Source organism: Dermacentor andersoni, chromosome 5 (genome assembly GCF_023375885.2).
Source record: "Dermacentor andersoni chromosome 5, qqDerAnde1_hic_scaffold, whole genome shotgun sequence".
In the NCBI taxonomy this organism is placed as follows: domain Eukaryota; kingdom Metazoa; phylum Arthropoda; class Arachnida; order Ixodida; family Ixodidae; genus Dermacentor; species Dermacentor andersoni.
Genome location: NC_092818.1, coordinates 7,743,215 through 7,764,702, shown reverse-complemented (window position 1 = coordinate 7,764,702; position 21,488 = coordinate 7,743,215). Strand labels below are relative to the sequence as shown.

At 45.5% G+C, this 21,488-nt stretch overlaps 1 long non-coding RNA gene across 1 annotated transcript in view; it reads right to left on the bottom strand.

Annotated features, from left to right (window-relative positions):
- Positions 1 to 21,488, bottom strand: part of LOC129384516 (uncharacterized) — a 48,105-nt gene that overhangs the window by 19,080 nt on the left and 7,537 nt on the right. Inside the window, exon 2 of the long non-coding RNA XR_008612230.1 lies at positions 18,079 to 18,178. This is a non-coding gene — a long non-coding RNA (uncharacterized lncRNA). The remainder of the gene's footprint in view (positions 1 to 18,078; positions 18,179 to 21,488) is intronic.

Here is a 21,488-nt window from a genome sequence, read left to right as displayed (position 1 = left end):
AATGTCGTCACCCTCATCTGGGGTTCTTTGACGTGCACTTAAATCTAAGTACACGGGTGTTTTCGCATTTCGCCTCCATCGACATGCAGCCGCCGTGACCGGGATTCGATCCCGCGACCTCCTGCTCAGCAGCCCAACACCATAGCCACTGAGCAACCACGGCCTTTTCAATTGTGTTGGGGATGATTGCACGGTGGCTTTGGCCCGGCCATGGATTGTCTTTGTAACTTTCATGTCCTTCTTTGAACAGTTTGCAACAATGCTTCACAGTGGCCAATGAAACGCAATGTTCAACCCATACAGCAGCCATATGGCGAATAATTTCTTTTTGGGAAACATCTTCATTTGTCAAAAACCTCACGACACCAAGCTGTTCTACTTTTGGAGTGTCCATTATGTCACGCAACTCTGTTCAAGCCAGTGTATGAGAACATTAAAGAACATTTAACCTCACCTCTGCATGTCACTTGTAAATGAGATGCGTATGTGCTACGCGCATGCCTCGAAAATAATGAACCGAACCATTATTGCGCGGGGCGGCTTGTCTCACTTTCATTTGACTCGCCTTCGTACATTAGAAATGCGAAGATACATGGAATATACAAATGTGAAGATACGGCGTGATACAGGGCAAAAATTCGCACTGGAAACAAAGTTCGCTGCGCATATACATAAAACCTCGCAACAAGATGTTTAAATATACGTATAAGTCTCCAATAAATCAACGTACCTAAGAAAAAGTCACTAAATATAATGCATCAAACAAGGCAAATAAACAGGTTGCGCAACCACAGATTCACAGATCACAGCCACCACCCCCCCTCCCTCCACTCCCAAAATGTATCGCGTGCGACAGAAGGCGGCGCGCTTCCTCCCCGCTATTCTCCCTTGCGCACACAAGCGAACGCGTTCCAATCCGTCGAGTCCCCGCAGTGCTGGCGGCGAGCGACTATGCATTGTTTCTTTTTATCGCCTGCTAGCCAGAAAGCGTCCAAAACTCTGCCAGGTGAAATTGCAGTCGGCCAGAGAAAAACGAACGCGCATCCAAGTGCGCCGCGCGGTTGTCGATGCAGCACGAGAAAAACGCATGCGCTCTGGCTGGATCGGCAGCTCGCGGGTTGCACGAACAAAAAAAAAAAAAAAGATGAGAAAGAGGCCTAATGTATCCTCGCGAATAAAAGTCTAAGTAGAAAAATAAATAACAACTTAGTTACAATGGTAGCTTTAGTGTCTTGACATGGATGCTTTGGCGCAGGTGAAAAAAAATTCATATTCTTTTCTGGGACCTGATGGAACAAATGAACCACCACAACGCTTTGTCTCATCGGACCTCGCTGCGTGCTTTGTCAACTTGTATCCCGTTGTACGACTTTAGAAAGGTCGATGCACCTTTGGCGTCAAATGTTTACAACAGCATTAAACCCACAAAGTTCCGGAATCGAACATCTAAAGCATGACTTTGGAAATGTCAATGCACCTTTCGCATCAAAATGTTATGAGAACTTTATACCCACAAAGTTTCAGAATTGATATCCAAGCGCTCCGTAGATTCCGCGGCCTCCACGAGATGCCGAGACCAGCCCGCTCGCCATCAAAACGCCCTTGAAGTTTTGTGCTCGGTGGGGCTCCTTGCGTTACGATATGTGACTCCCGATGCATGGGCGTTTCCGCGAAATCCAGCCCAATTCCGCAATGTTCGCGCTAAAATGTCTTTTCGAGCGTCAATTCAGGACATTCTAGACAAAATCGAGCATCATTTCCGGCGCCGAGAGTTGTTTTTGTCGGCGGCGCATGACAGCACGAAAAAATTTCGGGGGGGGCTCAAGCCCCATAAGCCCCCCCCCCCCCCCCCCTGGCTACGCCCCTGGAGCTTACTGCATGCAAGCTATACCTTTTTCTTGGCAGCTCTTTCGCATTTAGCACTGGCCCAAAGCGGCCTGCATTTCCTTAACGTGTCTGCGCAGTAATCGTGCTGAATGTAATTATGCGTACATTCATACTGTGGAGGAGAGATGAATCGGTTGTGTAGTGAAGGATGATGAAATGTGCGGTGAAAAAGGCTCAAATGAAAAGACTTACTGGACAGATTTTGAAGCAGACCGCGACACAGACACACTGGCAGAAAACTTACAGAAAAGCACTCAGGACAATGGTTTCCTGTCTGCGTTTTGGAACATTGTGTCTTTGTACCCATTCGCTTCAACATCGGTTCAATTGTACTTTAACCAATGAGCCCCACTCGCCATCTTCTTGAAAAGCCTTACGGCGTGATGCGAGTGAAAGTCTTTATACGTTATACTTCATATCAGAAACACTTGCAGTTTGAGCGCACTCATACATCATTAAATGCGTCAATATTCTGGACCATTTTGGGTATGTGAATTATATTGTCGGGAAAAGTGCCCTAGAGTGAGGCGGCACATTCATGCGTCGAACAGATTAGCTTGGAACTGGGGTTAAACAGCGCGAAAAAGACGAGGACACAAAGAAACAAATACCACAGACAAGCGCTGACTGCCAACTGGAAGCTTATTTGAAATTCACCGGACATTTATACCTTTTTCAGCATAGGCATGCGCACATCAGTCGCGAAAACATCTGCAAATCAACAACATTGTAATTTTTCTTCCAATAATGTGATTTCTTTTCCCGACAAGAGAAAAGAAATCACATTTGTGATTTCTTTCTATAGTGTTGCGTTGCGAAGCACGAGGTCGCGGGGTCGAATCTCGGCCCCGCGGTTGCTGCACTTCGATGGCGGCGAAATGCGAAAACACCAGTGTGCTTAGATTTAGGTGCACGTTAAAGAACGCCAGGTGGCTGAAATTATTCCGTAGTCCCCCACTACAGCGTACCTCATAATGAGATCGTGGTTTTGGCACGCAAAACCCCATAATTTAATTTTAACAGCAGCACACGCTATGTACACTTATGCAGTGAAACAACTCAATGCCCTTTGAGAGGACAAATCACAACGGGCCATCCTCGACTATTAATTGAGGCCTTTGGCCGATCAGCCACAACAAGGCATTACAACGCGCAGATAGACATAATTATGTTCGTAAGACGCTACACCCTATCCTAGAAATTTCTTCTTAAGTCTTCATCTGCGACGGCTGCTTAAGTTTTGTCAATCGACTTACGCTTACTATTGGCGGAATTACTGAAGTTCGCACCTGTGCTGCCATTTCATATAAGGATTTTTTCGACTACAGCGCTCGTCTTTGAAGCGGGGGGCATCACAAGCTTGATGATCTTACGAAGAGCTTTAGCTTTGTGAATGTGCTGTTTTTGTCAGATTTTTCTTGCGCCAAAATTTGTTCGTAAGTTCGCATGGTGATTTCCGCCCACGTTCGTAGCAATCGTCATCTGAATAATGTATCACTGGCCTGCAGGTGCGCGTTTCCTTCTTTGCCCTACGTTTGATGTGACGGTTATACTATATGATGCATTACCAATTGTGATGATCGAACGAGTAGGTACATTTACTTCTCTATTCTTAAGCCTTTGGTAAAACAAAATCCGTTATATTACAGAGTGCGGTCTTCAGAGCCATAGAGATAGCTTTCAAAGAAAATGCAAAGTTAGTCATTGATTAGCTCAGAGCTCTATGCGCTCTATCTTACGTCCCACGGCTATTTCTAAGCTCCTATGACAGCGCTTACGCTGAAGTAATGAGGATTATAATTCAGCAGGAGATTTTAATGCCGTGCTGACCGCAGCAGCATACGCGAGTGTCCGCCCATCAAAGTGAAATTGGAGGAACGCGTTTGCCAAAGCTGCACGGTGGTTCTGACTGCTCCGAAACCATGTAAGGCTGCGTTGTCGTTGCTAGAGCGAGTTGGACACAGGACAAGCCGAGTCGAATGCAGAAGTGGAAATGAGTTTATTCATGGCTGTACAGGTACAGGACGCGTTGCATAGGTGGCGCCAGTTCTCGGTTATATTTCAGAGACGCCACATAGGTGGCAGGAGAAGATGAAGCGATGCGCATATACAACAAATCCACGTTTCACTCGCTTACGCTCGTCCACAATAACGCAAAACAAACGTCGTATGTCCAAGCTCGCGTCGAACGGCTGGCGTAGCAATCATACCACTGCTGTCCTACGATCTAATGAATACATTGTTGCGCAAAAGGAAAATAAAGACTTGGGTAGGAAGAGTACGAAGCGACAGAGCGCTCAATCTGTCGTTTCGTACTCTTCCTTCCCAAGTCATTATTTTCCTTGTTTGGCGCAACAATATATTCATTAGGTCCCAACCAACTCGCCCAGCAACAAGTTCTACTCATCATCCTACGATCGTCTGCATCGTCGTTGTCGTGGCGCAGTCATCACAGACACGCACGTTCACCAATCCACGCACACAACTACCCAATTTGCAGGAACGCGTTGGTCTTCACGGTGTCATTTTGCTGATCTACAAACAGTCCTGCATAGCCACGCACCCACAGAAGGCTTCGCATACGGTAGACTCCCACACTGCGTGGGATCTGCACAATTTGTCTTTCTGCTACTTGCTTGAAATAAAGATGACCAACTTCGGTGTTCCGACAGCAGCCTAGCAATCATTCCCAACAAAGAACTAAGGCGGAATGAGCGAATCCTGCGCTCTTGCCTGACCCCTCCCCCTCCCCCCATAACGCTGGTAGCGTAGGCGTTGCCGCAAAATTCAAGAGGGAAAAACTACAGCAGAACTCATCCCGCAATGGCTGCCGATGGTAATGCAAACGCGATCGAGAAATGTAGCGACAAATCTTAAACCTTAAGTCAAGAGGTGTTAACAGCGCGAACTAAAACATATATACAAACAACGAGACACACAGTGACAAGCGCTATCCCAGTGCGTGTCAACTTTGTGTGTATAGGTCGGTTTTGAACGTGGGTTAACTCAATCTGCGAATTGGGCAAAGCCAATTTTTTGGCTGTGGGTCATGGTGTCTGTCTGACGCCTTGCCTAAGTGTAGGATTTCATAGTGCGAGCCACAGAAGGTCCAGCGCCAGGAGCATAGCGGCATCAGTTGGTCACAGGAGTTTCCTGGCCAATGGATTTTCATCATAATCATGATGAAGAGAGGAGCTTCAGGCTGCATCCGTCTTCATGTTAGCGGGACTGATGCTTCCTTTGAAACAGATTTCTTTTGTTGTCGAAGACGACGTCCCACTGACTTTGAGAGCATCTGTCGCTGAACAGCTGGATATACTCTACAGAATTTCCTCAGGGGAGCAACCAGAGCTCTATGAACCCGTGAAATGCTATGAACATATTTTCGGTGGTTTGGGAAAGCTGAAAGGTTAATAAGCGGAAAATGATACATCCAGCCGAACGTAGCTAAGTGGTACAAAGGAAACCTCCTCGAATGAAAAGCTTCGCAGTTGAAAAATTCGTCCCAGCCCGGGACTCGAACCTGGAACACCGCCTCTCCGGGGCGGCGGCTCTACCATCTGAGCTAACCAGGCGGCTAGCAGATGGCACGTGAAGTCAAATTCATCAAAGCCTCAGAAGCAAAAGCAAGAGTTTGACGTAATAGCTTTCCGGAAACCCGCAAGGTGGACAGAAGTAATTAATAAAGGGAAAATCAAACATCCATTCAAATGTAGCTAAGTGCTACAAAGGAAACCCGTACAGGTTCCTGGAAAGAAAAGCTTTGCAGTTGAAGAAAAAGTCTCCTGGTCCGGGACTCGAACCCGGGACTACCGCCTTTCCGGGGCAGCCGCTCTACCATGTCAGCTAACCAGGCGGCAAGCAGAGGGCAGGCGAAGTCGAATTTATTAACAACTCAGAAGGAAGGGCAAGACTTTGGCGTAACAGTTCTGTGGAAACCCGCTAGGTGGAGAGAAGTAACTAATAAATGGGAAATGAGATCCACCCAAATGAATCCCGTTATTTTTTCTTTATTTTTCCCTTTATTAATTAGTTCTCTCAACCTTGCAGGTTTTCGCAGAACTAGTTCGTTAAAGCTGAAGCGTATCATCTACCATATGAAGCTTAAGTCAGGTTCCCAGGGTGCGACTACGCCGGCAGGAAGGATTCCACTAGCACTTCAGGAAAAAGTTAAGAAACTAGATCGCATGGAAGCCGAGCAGGTAGTGCAGGAAGTGACGGAGCCAGCTACATGGTCGTGGTGACGAAGAATTAGAAAGTACGCATCTCTCTAGACCCCACGGAATTGAACAAAGCGCTAGTAAGGGAGTACTACCCTACGCCTACTTTAGAAGACGTTGTACCCTCTCTAGCGGGAGCCTAGTACTTCTCGACGCTAGCTGCTGCTTGGGGCTTCTGGCAGATAACGCTCGGTGAAGAAAGCTCTAAAATTTGCACAATGAGTACCGCTTATGGCTGGTATAGATTTCTGCGCATGCCATTCGGAATAGCATCCACGCCAGAGATTTTTCAGCGTGCTATACACAGAGTAAGGCCTCGAAGGCGCTGCCTTAGTGATGGACCACTTTCTCACCTGGGGCAGGACAAATGAAGAGCATGACATTTACCTTGTTAACATGCTACAGCGATGCTAGGAATACAACTTGAAGTTAAATCGCAAAAAAATGTCGTTTTTTGCAGAAATCGGTCAAATACCTCGGACATACTTTCACGTGTGATGGGTTACGCCTGGATTCGGAGCGGCTAGCAGACATTCTTAAGGTTGGAGCGCCAAACAACAAGAAAGAACTGCAAACGTTCCTATGTATGGTTACCTTTGTCTCCCGTTTCATTCCACATATGACAGAAATCACAACTCCGCTGCGCGAACATTAAAAAAAATGAGCCAGCGTGAGTCTGGGAAGACCAATATAAGACTAGTTTCAAAGCTCTGCGTGAGGCACTGTCAAAAGCTCCAGTTTTGGCGTACTACCTCAAAGACCAGCCTATCTAGCTATCGGTAGACGCCAGTCAAAACGGAATCGGCGCTGTGATCATTAAAGACGGTCACCCGCTGGCATACTCATCGCGCTGTTTCTCTGAAAAACGCAACAGAGATACGCGCAGATAGAAAAAGAAATGCTGGCGATCGTTCACGGTTGCGAAAAATTCCAAGACTTCTTGTTTGGACAACCGGAGGTCACAGTGGAGTCTGATCACAAACAACTAGAGATGATTTTTAACATACCATTGTGTCAGAGCCCACTTCGCCTTCAGCGCATGTGCCTTAACCTGCATCGATATCACCTAACAGGGAAATACATGCCAGGAAAACATATTTTTACTGCCGACGCGTTATCCCGCTTTCCCAGTTCTATAGTCTTGAGCGAATACGGAGAACACTTTCCCCAGGTCAACGCAATCGTTAATCTTCCAGTTTCAGACAAGCGCCTGAACCACGTTTTGCAAGAAACGGTGGAAGACCCGACCACGCAGCAGCTTCGCCAATATGCAAGCACAAGTTGGCCCGACATCATGTCATTCCGGAGCTGCGCTGCTACTGGGACCTCCGAGATTAACTACACACGGAACATGGCATGGCTCTACGCAGCATCCGCATCGTTATCCCTGCCAAGATGCGCGCTGAAATTCTTGTTTGCATGCTGTGCACGTGGGAGCAAGAAAGATGAACGCACGCGCACATGTCGCACTTTTCTGGCCATGCATCAATGGCGAAATAGAAGAAACTGCACGACGCTGTCAATTATGCGAGCGGTATAAACCTAGAAATACCCTTATGCCGTTGCATAGCACTGAAATGCAATCTTTACCGTGGGAAGTCATTGGCGCAGAGCTTTGCTACCACAACGGTAATGAGTACTTGGTTGTCGTTGACTTGTACTCCTTTTTCTTTGAAAACACAATCTTCGTCCGCGAGCAAAGTGGTTTCTGCTTTTACGGATACTCTTGCTATGGGCGGTTTCCCAAATGGACTCTGCACCGACAATGGCTCACCGTTCAGCAGCCAACGGTTTCAAGACTTCTTCCGTAAGATTGGATCAAATCATGTTCGATGAAGTCCATATCATCCCCGCTCAAATAAAATCGCCGAGCGAGCAGTGCAGGAGGCAAAAAAATTAATAAAGAAGTGTCCTTTCGTTCAGTTTACTTTTGTGCCGCATTACTCGCGTGGTGGAACTCTCCGCGTGACCAGGGCTTAAAGTCTCCTTTGCAGCGGCTCATGGGGCGACTGACCAGGACGTTTCTACCTGTTTCGGCTACCCACCTGCAGCCTCAGACGGTGCACCCAAAAGACGTCCAACAGCGGTTTCTGGACATCCGCCGTGTGCAATGCACCTTCTACAACAGAGGTTCCAAGCCTCTACCATAGCTACCACTGGTTGCCATGGTCACGGTGTATAATGAGCCCACAAGAACGTGTTCGCCCGCTACAGTCCTCCAGAAAGCTGACAGCCCACGCTCGTACGTGCTCGGAAGTGATGATTGTCGTCAATACAGTGTACACGAGAAAACATCAGACCATCGCACACACCGATCGTGCAAGATTCGGTAGCACCTGTCCCCTTAGATGCTGTGACCACTCGACCAGCGCAATCGAATCAGCAACCAGTGCGAAGAAGCGAACGGGAGCGTCATCCACCAAAAAGATACCCAAAGCCACAACTCTATTGAAGTTTGTGAACTGGCCCAGCCCAAAAAGAAAAAGAAAAGCAGATGTCACGTAGGGGTGACGTTGTGCACAGTCATGCACACGCGCAAGCATAGCGTTGTACGCCCGCTTGCACGGTGGTTATATAATCTTGGCTTCACTGGAATAAAGCGTCTTCCCATACCCGCACCCGGAGTAGTGAAGGTGAAAAATGCAGCAAAACTGGGTATGACGAAACTAACGTTTTATTGGGAGAATTGTGCCCTCAGTAGCAGGCTACAGTCAAAGAACGGCGACAGCGGCGAACACAGTCGGTGATCGTCGAAAATCTGATCAGCGGGTCAAGCACGTCGGCTTTTATACATAAGTCATCGAAGGTTCCAGAGTAATCGCTGGTGCCCGCGTGTCTTCTAGAACGTTCTATACCTTCATGTCGCGCATACATAAAGTGAGATTGCACTAGGTTCGGTGACAGCAGACAGCAAACAAAAACATCGACAACATTTGAGAAACTTCCCATACGTGCGGGAGCATGCCCCGCTGAGCGATAACATTTGTTAGAAGGTGAAAAGCGATCGCCCGAAAAAAAACAAAGTGGCAGTATAGTATGAGACCTATTGAAGATATAATTCCCCGTTGGAGGGCCAAAAGTCAGTTGAAATATGTAACGCTTGTGGTACCTTCCTTATTAAGGTTTGCGAGGTTCTCTATTATGTACTGACGAAGGAAATAGTTCTCCGTTTGTATGGTTAAACAACCCTGGATCGAAGCGTAGTGAGGCCCAAAGTGCTTCAATTTTCCTTTTCTAGGCACAATAAGCTGCGCTGTAGTGCCTTGTGTATAATTTAGGCATTGCAATAGGCGCTGTAAAAAACTGCTTTATGGTTTCATTTGAAAGTTCTAGTAAAATAATGGGTTTCGCGAACAATGCTTGCCTTCTTTTAACGACAGTCGGTTACTACAGTTGCCTGAGGGGTGTCCCATTGTTGTCGATAAAGGCTACTGAGGGCCACCATGAAACATTTCATCGCTTGCAATTGATTGGCTCTCAATCTTAACCACGAAACGTTTCTTTCAGGTGATTGTGATTTCAGGTATTTGTGAATTAATCATGTAAGTGCTCTACATATTGAGCCGTCGTGTTAGCAACCATGAACCATTCATTCGATGGGGCCTGTTTCAGGGAGTGGTCATCATCATCATCATCATCATGTTTTTGTCCACTGCAGGACGAAGGCCTCTCCCTGCGATCTCCAATTCTCCCTGTCCAGCGCCAGTCGATTCCAACTAGCGCCCACGAATGTCCTAATTTCATCGCAACACCTACTCTTCTGCCGTCCTCGACTGCGTTTCTCTTCTCTTGGTACCCATTCTATAACCCTAATGGTCCAACAATTATCTAACAGGCGCATTACATGACCTGGCCAGCTCCAATTCTTTCTTTTTATGTCAGAATATCCTCTATACCCATTTGCTCTCTCATCCCAACCGCTCTCTTTCTGTCTCTTAACGTTATACCTAGCAATCTTTGTTCCATCGCTCTTTGCGCGGTCCTTAAATCGTTCTCAATCTTCTCTGTCAGTCTCTAAGTATCTGCCCCATATGTCAGCACTGGTAAAAATGCAGTGATTCTACGCCTTCCTTTTCAATGATAATTGTAAGCTTACAGTCAGGAGCTGGCAATGTCTGCCGTGTGCGATACAACTGATTTTTATAGTTCTATGAATTTCCTTCTCACGACCAGGGTTCCCTGTGATTAATTCGCCTAGGTAGACGCACTCCTGCACAGACTAGAGGCTGACTGGCGATATTTACCTGATGTTGCCTTGCCAGGCTATTCATCATTATCTTTGTCTTCTGCATGGTAATCTTCAACCCCTCTCTTACTCTCTCTCTGTTGAGGTCCTCAATCGTTTGTTGTAACTCGTCTGCATTGTTGCTGAATACAGTAATGTCATCGGCAAACCGAAGGGCACGTGAAATCTTCGAAGCTCCCTTGATAGCAAGACATGGCCCATCTGGATGCCTCAAAGAATCGTCAGTGTGTCTTTTCAAAAAAGAGCTTGCTTTCTTGGGTAGGGAGTGTTCCATGGTCACGCGGTTATGATCTGGCTTCGGCATGCGCATAGTTTGAAGAGGCAGCTTGTTCGATTTCAATAAACCAGTTAGTCTGCGTTCGTCCTGTCTTCTTCTACCTCGGTGTGGCCCCCCCCAGCGCAGTTTAATTTCACAAAATAATGCCTTACCAACTAGCCTCCCAACACACTCTCCTCGTAGTACACTTGATTTTCAAATGAAGCAAACAGCGCAGAGAAAGGACAGGCTAATAACTTGGACGGAATTTTAAACTTTTTATGTAGAAAAGGGGCATTCGCGATGCTCTCCTGTATATCTTTGCAGTAATTAATGTTTAAAAACCCTCATTTTGCCTAAATTATGCCTGCAAAGACTATGCCGTTGTCACATCACACACACACACAAAACTGATTTTTGGTGCTTTCAAAAGTTATCAATTGGAATTACAGCTTAACTATGGCTGGCCTACCAAGATCTCCTTGTGGACCCTGGATTCATTAGGAGGCCCCCTTTTTCTGGTAGCCGGAAAGGCTTGATTTTCAACGTCGAATATTTTGTTGCAATCTCCTACTGACAACCGGGACTCTCTTGCAGAAAGTCGGTTGGTGACATCCCGGGTAAAGAACTTCCTTCTTCGTCCCACCTCACGGATATATGTAGCTGCTTACAAAGAGATTGGAGGGCTCGATGGTTTCTATTATTCTGCACGAATTAAAACAAGATGTCAACAGAGCAAAATAGATTGTGCATTAAAATTATTATTCTTTTAATATAGATAAATGCACCTAGGAGACATTCATTAAGGGAGCACTGACCGAAACACTTTGCGTCCCACTTTCATGCTTTTTTAGGTAGTTGCCGACCCCAAAATTATGACACGTAGCCTCAATTCCATGAGCACCACAAATAACTACTACGTCCCATTTAAGGCAGCTTCCTTAAAATGTGCTCCAAGTGCAGCAATATTTTATACGTGAAGCACGAGACTATTCACACCATTGAAACCATAGCTGGCATTCATGCTGTGTCACAAAGAGTTCAAGCATGAGACTGTTGGTTCTGTGCAGTAGTTGATGGTAATATTTATTTATTTATTTATTTTTCTATTTCATTAAAATGCTCCTAAAGACCCTCTGGAAGGGAGTATTATATGGGGGGGGGGGGGAGTCACGCGAACATACTCTTTTAACAATTCGTTTAAATAATGCAAAAAACGCGACAATATACACAAACACTGCTCTGTGTAGTAAAACCAAAGTTAGGATAAAACCAAAACAGCGCATTCTTTCAAGAAATTAGAAAATTGAAGCACCTATAGTTCAGCATACATCAAGGGGACTGAAAAGAGAATAATTGGAAACAAGAGCAGACGGATAGCAAATGTACCAAAGGAACACAATGTAGAAAAGAACTAAAGAATGTACATTTTCACATTGCAAAGAAATTTCGCGTTCTCATATACGTGCGCAGCTTTTGCTGAAATTTATCGGGGTGAGCTTCAGTAGCAATGTGTGATGGTGGGTTATTCGAGTCAGGTATCGTTCTGGGTATAAATGATTACGCGTAAAGAGACGAGTGGCACACCGGGTGTTTGACCTTAAAAGGGTGGTCTCGGCGAGGGAAGATGACAGACGATGACTAAAAGAAGTCATCATTCAAACGCTCGTGATGATAAAGTTTATGAAAGAGCGATAGGCGTGCGTGTTTCCGCCGTAGTAATAGGGAATCCAATTTGGCACGTTCTTTTTTTTTTATGATGTGACACTGGATACGGGGAATATTCTGCAAAGACAAAAACGAGCGGTGCGGCTTTGCAAGGATTCAAGGTTATGTGCGAGGTATTCCTGGTTCAGATCCCAGATGGCACATGCATATTCAATTTTAGTTATGAATAAATTAGTATACGCGAGATTTTTTTTTGTGTGTGTAAAGGCGCTGGTCGGAGTCAGTTCCAAATGTGTGGTTAGCAGATGCAAGAGTGACGTTGATGTGATGATTCCATGTTAGATTAGATTGAAAATTGACTCCTAGTTATGTATACGTGGTGGTAAGCTCAACTGTATTATTATCAAGAGAGGATGGCGTCGGACTGTGAGACGGGGAGCGTGTAAATGGCATGCAATAAATTTAGTTCAATTTAGGATGTTTTCACATTCTGAACACCATGTATTCAATGTGTGTAGGACTGATTGCAGTGCTTCGTGATCAGCGTCAGTAGAAACATTACGGTAGATAACGTGATCATAGGTGAACAGTCGTGCTCGGGAGGACATGCAATTAAGCAAGTCATCAATATAGGCTCAAAAAAGCAAAGGGCCAAGCCCACTCTCTCGTGGAACTCCGGACGTAATTAGAATAAAGGAGGAGTTGTAGTTATTAATACTTGGGAACCGAGTTCTATATAATAAAAAAATATTTTATTCATGCCGTTACTTCTGCGTGAATGTAAGAAATTTAAATTTTAGTAGTAGCCTGTGGTGAAATACACGGTCAAAAGCTTTTGAAAAATCTACGAAGATGGCTTGAATTTTGTTGCCAGCATCAATCGATGAAAGCAAGTCATTAGTAAATACTGCTAGCTGCCCATCACATGAATATCCATTACGAAAGGCGTGCTGATATTTCAAGGATTATGTTATCTTTTTTCTTGGTATGTTATGATTTCCAAATGTATGACATATTCAAGTAGTTTGCAGACGGTACTAGTTAGCGAAATGGGCCGGTATATAAGTGGTGATGAGATCGCCGCCAGATGTAAAAATTGATATGACCCCGGATTCCAAGAGAAGGGAAGCGTAGCAGGGGGCGGCAGACAGCTAGGAGGGCGGATGAGATTAAGAAGTTTGCAGGAACAACATGGCCACATTTAGCACATGACCGTGTTAGTTGGAGAAGTATGGGACATGCCTTTGCCCTGCAGTGGGCGTAGCCAGGCTGATGATGATGGCTGTCCTCCACTCATTAGGAATTTGGCCCGATGACAAAGTTCGCAAAAGAAGAGCGCACAAGATCCACAAAATGCCTTGTGGTGTACTTTTGAATAACTTCTTGTATCCAACATGATTAGATGCAGGTGATACCTTACGATTATTAAGTAACGATGTGATACCGAACTCGCTGACAATTATCTGCGACATGGCGATAGCTGGAAGTGTGCCTATATTTGAGCGGGAATTGAAGTGCTCGCGGGTGAATACAGGCGAGAGTGTGTCGTTTTATACCTGTGCACAACTTGACTCTGGTACAGTGGTGCCTGTGGGATTAGTAAGTGTTACATCACGATGATTGCTTGGGTTTATTACTTGCCAAAATTTACGAGAGCTGTTAGTCAGCATAGATGATAGGCCTTGGCTCAAAAAGTGACGCCGAGTAGTTTTAAGCAGAGCCTGGCATTTCATGCTTGTATTTAAGCCACGATGATGAGAGATTGCAGTTGCTGGCTTGCCTGTACAAACGCTTTTTTTTGTTGTCGTTTAGGCACCGCAGTTTCTGATTAAACCATGGTGTAGAACTGTTACTCCTAATTATTATGATCGGTATGTACTTACTGATGAGGTCAGTAAACAGCTTTTTCAACGCAGTCCAGTTATCGTCAGCTTTATGGGACAGGTAGTCAAAGCAAAACTGATCTGCGAAAAGAGGTAATTCGGAGTTTATTCCATCAAAGTTAGCTCTGTCATTGCATTTGATTTTCTTAGTTATGGTTTTTCTACTGACAGGTCGACAAACTATGTTACCAGTGATCACGTTATGATCGGAGAAACCCTCTGAATTGCTTATTTTGCTGCAAATATCAGAAACATCAGTGAGAATGAGCTCGAGAATACTGGAGCAAGGGCCAGTGTAGCGAGTTGAGATAATGAAAAAGCTAAACATGACTGAAGAAATGAGTTAGATCTTATTTCACTCGCCACGACAGATAGCATTGCCCATTTAATGCATGGGTAAAAAAAGTCACCAAATATTAATGCATAACAATTTGGAAATCGGTTACACAGTTCACTAAAAATGCGAAAGAACTCTTCAGCAAAAATACTGCTCATGTCTGGGATGCAATAAAAAACACCAATATGTATGTCATTACTACTTCCTCTTACAGCTCCCACACGCACTGAAGAATGGTAGTAATCGTAATGGGTAAATATAATAATTCTCTTCATATTGCCAACAAAACACCACTCTCTGCGATTCGCCCTGTGGCAGCGAAAAATATTGAACGCGGCCTTTGTAAGAAAAATGTCGTCGGTACATTGTAATCCACGTTTCCGTGAGCCCAATTACTGATGCGGAAGACGAGTTGGAAGAGTGAGGAATGTGGGACGGTTTTCGAGAGGATACTTCTTATATTTGTTTAGAGGAGACACAGTGAATTATCACGACTATGCTTACCGAACAGTGGCAGAGAAGGATTAATATAATGACCTTCTCACTAAAAGTAATCAAACTGACCCTTCCAATTGCGCGCTTTTGTCTTTAAATGCAGGAAGATTCTCTCCACTTTTATCCTGTCGAGTACTGCTTGACATATGTTTGCTCAGCATGGTTATTCTGTATGCGTATGGGTTAGTTGTGTCTGGCAAAAGAGACCGCCACATGGAGTTTTGGTGACATGAATAGATTTCTGCTTCACGTCTGAAGCCACATTACACGTGGTGTATGTTTTGAGTTGTCACACTAAAAATCAATGTCTTAATTATTAATACTTCCGTATTATTAAACAAGAGAATTGAGGCTGAGTGAGTGGAAAGAGTGAAGAAAGGTGCTCTGAAAGAAAGATTGGTATGCTCGTAGCAACAAAAATGGAAAAATATACAGACTGCATATGCAGACTTCCCACTAATCTGTGACAATTTACTACAAGCGACAAGCTATATCAATAGTCACATGGGTTAGGGCAACACAGAAACCATTCAGTAAAACTTGAACGAACGTCAACTTAAGGTTAAGGTATCTTACTTAAAGAATTTTTAAATAATTCATACGCATTCAACCAAAACAATACACGCAAAAGTGATTTAAATTTCAACAAGACTTTCGGATAGGTTTTTTACATTACACACACGAGCACTGAAATGAGTCACACTGTACTAAAGTTCTTACGAAGATTCAATTTTGATGAAATGTTGCACATGTATGCTTATGAGCTGCTGAGGATTTTCTTTTACTGCATTGTGGCTTCCCTTGAAACAGTATCATAAACTTCTGCTCTTTACTGGCATCATTGTAGAACAACAGAGGCCTCAGCTGTATGCGGCCGTGACCTTCGGTGACCGCACTTACTTGCTGCCCGCCGTCCATATTATTTGCATTGACTTAATGCCTGGACACACTTTCATAAGCTAAATGTGAGACCATTAGCAGCTTTTTCTTAACATTTGCAAGGCCTACATACGGTGTCGAGGCGAGTTTCGTGCGAAATTTTTGTGATTTCGCTTATTTTTTGCCTGCAGTTGCAGCCTGGAAGTGTTATTAACACGATCACCTTTTAATACAGTGATAGTTATGAATGTAGTGACGCAACTGCATGTAGAGTCGGTAACCCAATTACGCAGCTCCTGTCGTAGCCTGAAACCCAGTGCCGTATTCACGTCGCAAAGAAGCGAAAGCAAAAGAAATGCTGCTATCAAACCTACGAAAAACGTGCAATTTGAAACAGGCTCCCTTGATAGCTGCACGGACGTGAAAATCCGACGCATTCAAATAGTGAAATATTATTTACAGCAAAGTAGGAACCCTTCAATTATATATTAAAATCACTTAACCAACCGTAATAAAGCGACGTTGTTGCTGCCGTGCTTGCAAACATGACCTGAAAAGTACTCGAAATGCATTATGACTTAAGCAAGCGAACCCATGAGACGAGCAGCACGAATAAACATCGCCTGGCTTGCCAGGCCTTTGGGAGAAACATTAGCGGAACATTTTCGATAAGCAGCCAGAAAAGTCGCGAACTGCGACGAAACCTTTAATTTGTAGCTAAAAAAGTTTCCACGGTGCGACAAACCAACAATTGTGAATTTTTGACACGAAAATAATGATTAAAGAAAGCTAAAGAAACTGCATTTTCCTGCTTCACTGATGGCAAACAAAAATATTGTGTGACAATTTACCATAATGACCAGCTGACTTTCTTGGACAATTTTCGCCTCCCACTTTCGTGCTTTCTTATAGCCGAAATAGTGTCGCCAGTTTCAGTACAATAAACTCGCTCCACGCCGTCCTTGCACCACGGTAGCTTCACTTCAAACGTTCCCGCGCGAACTGTACGGCGTCACTCACTTCTCTCCCTGGTACGCTGTCACATAGCCGCATAGACATCAACACCTGCAATGTCATGGCTACCATGACGCGTATTCTGTTGTTGCAGTTCTTTCTAGCGCCAGGAACCGTGTCTTGCAGAATTCTCTGGAGAGGTAACCGCCGCTGGGTTTGATATTAGTAGACCACTTATTCCTTCCGTCGTACAAGGGACACAAACGCTTTTCTTTTAATATTGGTTCATTCCTGTTACTCCGAGGAAGCTGCTTGGGCCTCTTGAATTATCCGTCTCTGAGAGGCACGGACTGCCCGAAACGTTGATTTCAGCCAACGAGCATTGCATATAAAGCATCTGGGGCAGTCCTAGACAGCCCGGGACAAGTCTAGCTAATAAAGGCCCGCTGATGATGTGACTGCTATGACATATTTTAAGCTCATGAATACTTCCTAAGCTTGCAAGGCACAAAAGCATGGCCTTCCTGATTTGGCGCTTGGAGCTGCTCTTTCGAGGGGGCCTACCAGGGTGAGTGCGATTCGGACACTACCGATACCCATTATCACCGTTAAAAGTAACCAAGTCGCCAAGCACAATTTTGGCTCCCCAATGGCCTCTAAAAGTCGCCAATTTTGCGAGAAATCGCCAAACCTGGAAACCCTGACCTCCGCCACCACTGCCCAAAGTTTCAAAATCGGCACAAAAAGCGCTAAACGGCTCTGCGGCACATGGCGCCACCTGCGCTAGTGGCGCTTGAATAATGCTCTCTACTCTTTCGTCATGCTTGTATGTTTTCACTTTAAAATAACTTCAGCAAACACCAACGTTTCTTGAGCTACATATTTATTTTCCGACTTGCTCCGTATGCACACATTAAATTTCACCCCCTCTCCCTCCCCCCCTTGTGGGCTCCAAGTCGCAGCACGCCAATAATGTGGCGTTAGATTTGAAGTGGCGGACGCGCACGTTTGTAAACGTGCGTAGGAAATCAATGCAGGATGGGTTTCCACGCGCTCCATTCGGGGAACACATGCAGGTCCTGATTACGCTACAACGGGCCTTAGATGCCCTGTCAACGCCACTATCCCCTCCCCTTTCTGAAGCATGTCGGCAACTTCCGTGCATACAAAATTGATCGTGTCGCCCCCACCCCCGTCGCTCAATGTTTTTCCATGACTCCCCGCAAAAGCATTGCACAAATTGCAGCGCTTACCTTTTATTAACGTCTTCCTTCGTCCGGGTAGCGCTGCCCACCCCTAGGAACATCTTCAGTTACCAACTCACCCAGCTTGCTGTTTTAATCCAGAGGGAAGCTAGATAGAATGGTAAAGAGGAGGGGGGTGAGGAGGCAGAGAATGGGTAGAACCAACGCAATCGCGAAGCGAGTAATACCCTTGCCACTCTTCGCTCGCAGTTCCCACACGATATGTGTGGGGGGGGGGGGGAGGTAAAGTGATGACACGACAGCGGTAAAGTTCAAGGCACGGTATGGTATGTTCCTGCTATTTCTTAAAATTAAACACCATGCAAATATGTCCACTGGACAATTCATTCAGGGCGTGCAGAAACAGAGCCGCAGTAAAGTGCACCGTAGGGTCTAGCTGATACTACTGAAGCGGTAACACGTCAAATCAACACTTCTGTGCCCACCGCGTTAGCCTTGCGGCCATGTCATAGCTCGAGGTCACTGATTTTATCCCAACCGCGGCAGCCACGTATCGACGGGTGCGGGGAAAAAAACGCTGTGCACTTAGATGTGGGCACACGGTAAAGAACAACGCGGTGTCGAAATTAATCCTGCATTCCGCTACTATGGAGTCCTTCAGAATCGAATTGCAATTTTGGCACGTACAGTCCCATAATTCACTTTACTACTTCTGCCCCGATGCGACGTGCCATGTGAGGCAATGAATATGCTCAACTCTCTCAAAGGCTGTCAAGTATGGCGCACAGCAACGCCTCAAGCAAACACCTCCTTCTTTGTGTTCCGTGTACTACGGAGACAAGGAGCAGTGGTCCCGCAAGGTAATCTTTAACATCAACTCACCACCTTCGTGTTGGACTAAACTTTAGATAAATTAAACATTCGTGGTAAACATCACCGCTAATTATCGTCAATGAAAGCAAACAGCACAGAAACCTTCGCTTACATCTATATCGAAAAATATGCTTCACGCGATGACTACGATGCCATGATCGCAAGTTACTTATAGACATCTCTTCAAAAAAGTCGGACAGCAGGCCACCGAAAGTGCGTGAAACTTGAATGAACGAAAGAATGAATTAATGAATGAATTTATTTCTCCTGTTTTATTTCTCCTGTTTACTACAGAAAGGAAGCAGAAGATAAAGGCCACGTGGCCTGACAGGGGCTTCTGCTCCCATGACAATTCGGCACGATGGCCGTACGCAGCAACATGTATCATACAGACATACAGAAATCAACTGGATTGTTGCGAGACAGAATATTATTTTCGTGAAAAAGGACATGTCTGCAAGAAATATGAGAAGCCGACAGGATACTCAAAGTACGATTCATTTTGTTTCAGACCAACTACAAATTGAAAGCAAAAGAAACAAAAGACTGACAATTTATACTGCGGTTCTAATCAAACGAACTCGATATTGTTCAGAATGAGAAAATTTTTGTATGATTTATGCGAATATTCCATAATTTCCTCTTCAAGTTCCCATAGGCGATTTAAATGTGAAGCTGCCTGGTAACCGACTAGTTGTTTTCTGTAATTGGTTTTTATTTTTGGTGTTCTCACGTTATGTTGTCGAAGGCTGTAGTGCGTATTGGTGGGTACATTCAAGATGTACTGTGATTTGTTTTGCTTAATGTATTGCAGCAACATGTAATAGTACACGTGGTTTGCCTTTAACATAGAATGTTTTATTAAAAAAATGTTGTGGTTCTAAAGTTTTGTACAAGGCCATAATATCCGTCGAAAGCACGTAAGACTTTTTTGCAGCACTATCAATTTATTAGAATTTTTTTGCGAAGTAGTGCTCGAAATTAATATGCAGCAGGCTAATCTAGAATAATCAAAGAGTGCGTAGTACAATCAACTTTTCCACCTTCGAGCAACCAGAGTACTCAGTCTGTATAAGCAACCAACAGTTCTGCTTAGTTCCATAGCAAGTTTCTCGATGTGCGTGTTCCTGGCCAAATCCTTTTGGAACCACGCTCGGAGAAATTTTCGACATTTTACCGGCTCTATCAGCCTATCTTCCAAAAGAATAGTCGCAGTGCAGTTACGTGGTTTATTAGTAGGGGCAAATATCATATTGACACGTGTACTCATCTTTATCGGGCGACCACATTTCGCCGCTTAACAACTGTAATCGCGCAGCGCGGAACGCGCCTGCAGTTTCTGGAAAGTTATCGATACTACCCGGCTTTCTGTTGTCGCCGAACCTTGTGTTATCTGGTTTCATCGCGTAACGCGAATGGTGTAGAACTTCGTGGAAGGCACGCGGGTCCGAACGATTAGTCTGGAACATTCGGCGACTGCTCTATAAAAGCCGACGCGCTTGACCCGCTGATCAGATTTTCGACGATCGCCGAGCGTGTTCGCCGCTATCGTTGTGCTATAAGTGTAGCCTGTTTTGTGGGCACAGGTTCGGCCAATAAAAGTTTGTTTTGTCGTTCACAGTATTGCTACTGTGTTATTCAACGTCACCACCACGTGACATCTGGTGGAGGTGCTTTTCGTTCATGTACCGGACGCCCCGACAAGCCGTGATCCAAGCCCGGACAGCAAAAAGAACACCAACGTAGTCCCGGAGCATCGAGCAAGCCGCCGTCTTCAACAGCTGCCCCCGGAGCACGGACTTCTACCTGAGAAGACCAAGAAGATTGTGGACAAGGCAACCCCAGCAACCCCAATGGCAGCCCCAGCGTCCCCCATCGTGCTGCAGCAGCCCAGGGAACCTCCAACGTTCCGCGGATCAACATTCGAGGACCCGGAAACCTGGCTCGAAACGTATGAGAGGGTCGCTAAGTTTAACAGTTGGGACAGCGACGACAAGCTGCGGCATGTCTATTTCGCATTGGAAGACGCCGCCAGAACGTGGTTCGAGAATCGGGAAGCCACCTTAACGACGTGGGACCTTTTCCGAAGCGGCTTCTTGCACACGTTTACAAGCGTCGTGCGAAAAGAGCGAGCCCAAGCTCTACTAGAAACCAGAGTGCAGCTGCCAAACGAGACGATCGCGATCTTCACGGAGGAGATGGCCCGTCTTTTCCGGCACGCCGACCCGGAAATGTCGGAGGAGAAAAAAGTTCGCTTCCTGATGCGCGGCGTCAAGCAAGACCTTTTCGCCGGACTTATTCGTAACCCACCGAAGACTGTGGCTGAGTTTGCTGCAGAGGCATCGACGATCGAGAAAACTCTGGAGATGCGCACCCGGCAATATAACCGCCAGGGGCACACGCCGCAGTATGCCATCCAAGGACTGGGTTCGGACGACCTTCAAGAGACCAACAGGGCCATTGTGCGCGAAGAACTGCGCAACGTCCTGCCTTCATCGCAGCCTCAAGTAGCTTCGATCGCTGACATCGTAAAAGATGAGGTTCAGTGATCGCTTGGGGTTCCTGAGGTGCAACCTCAATTACCG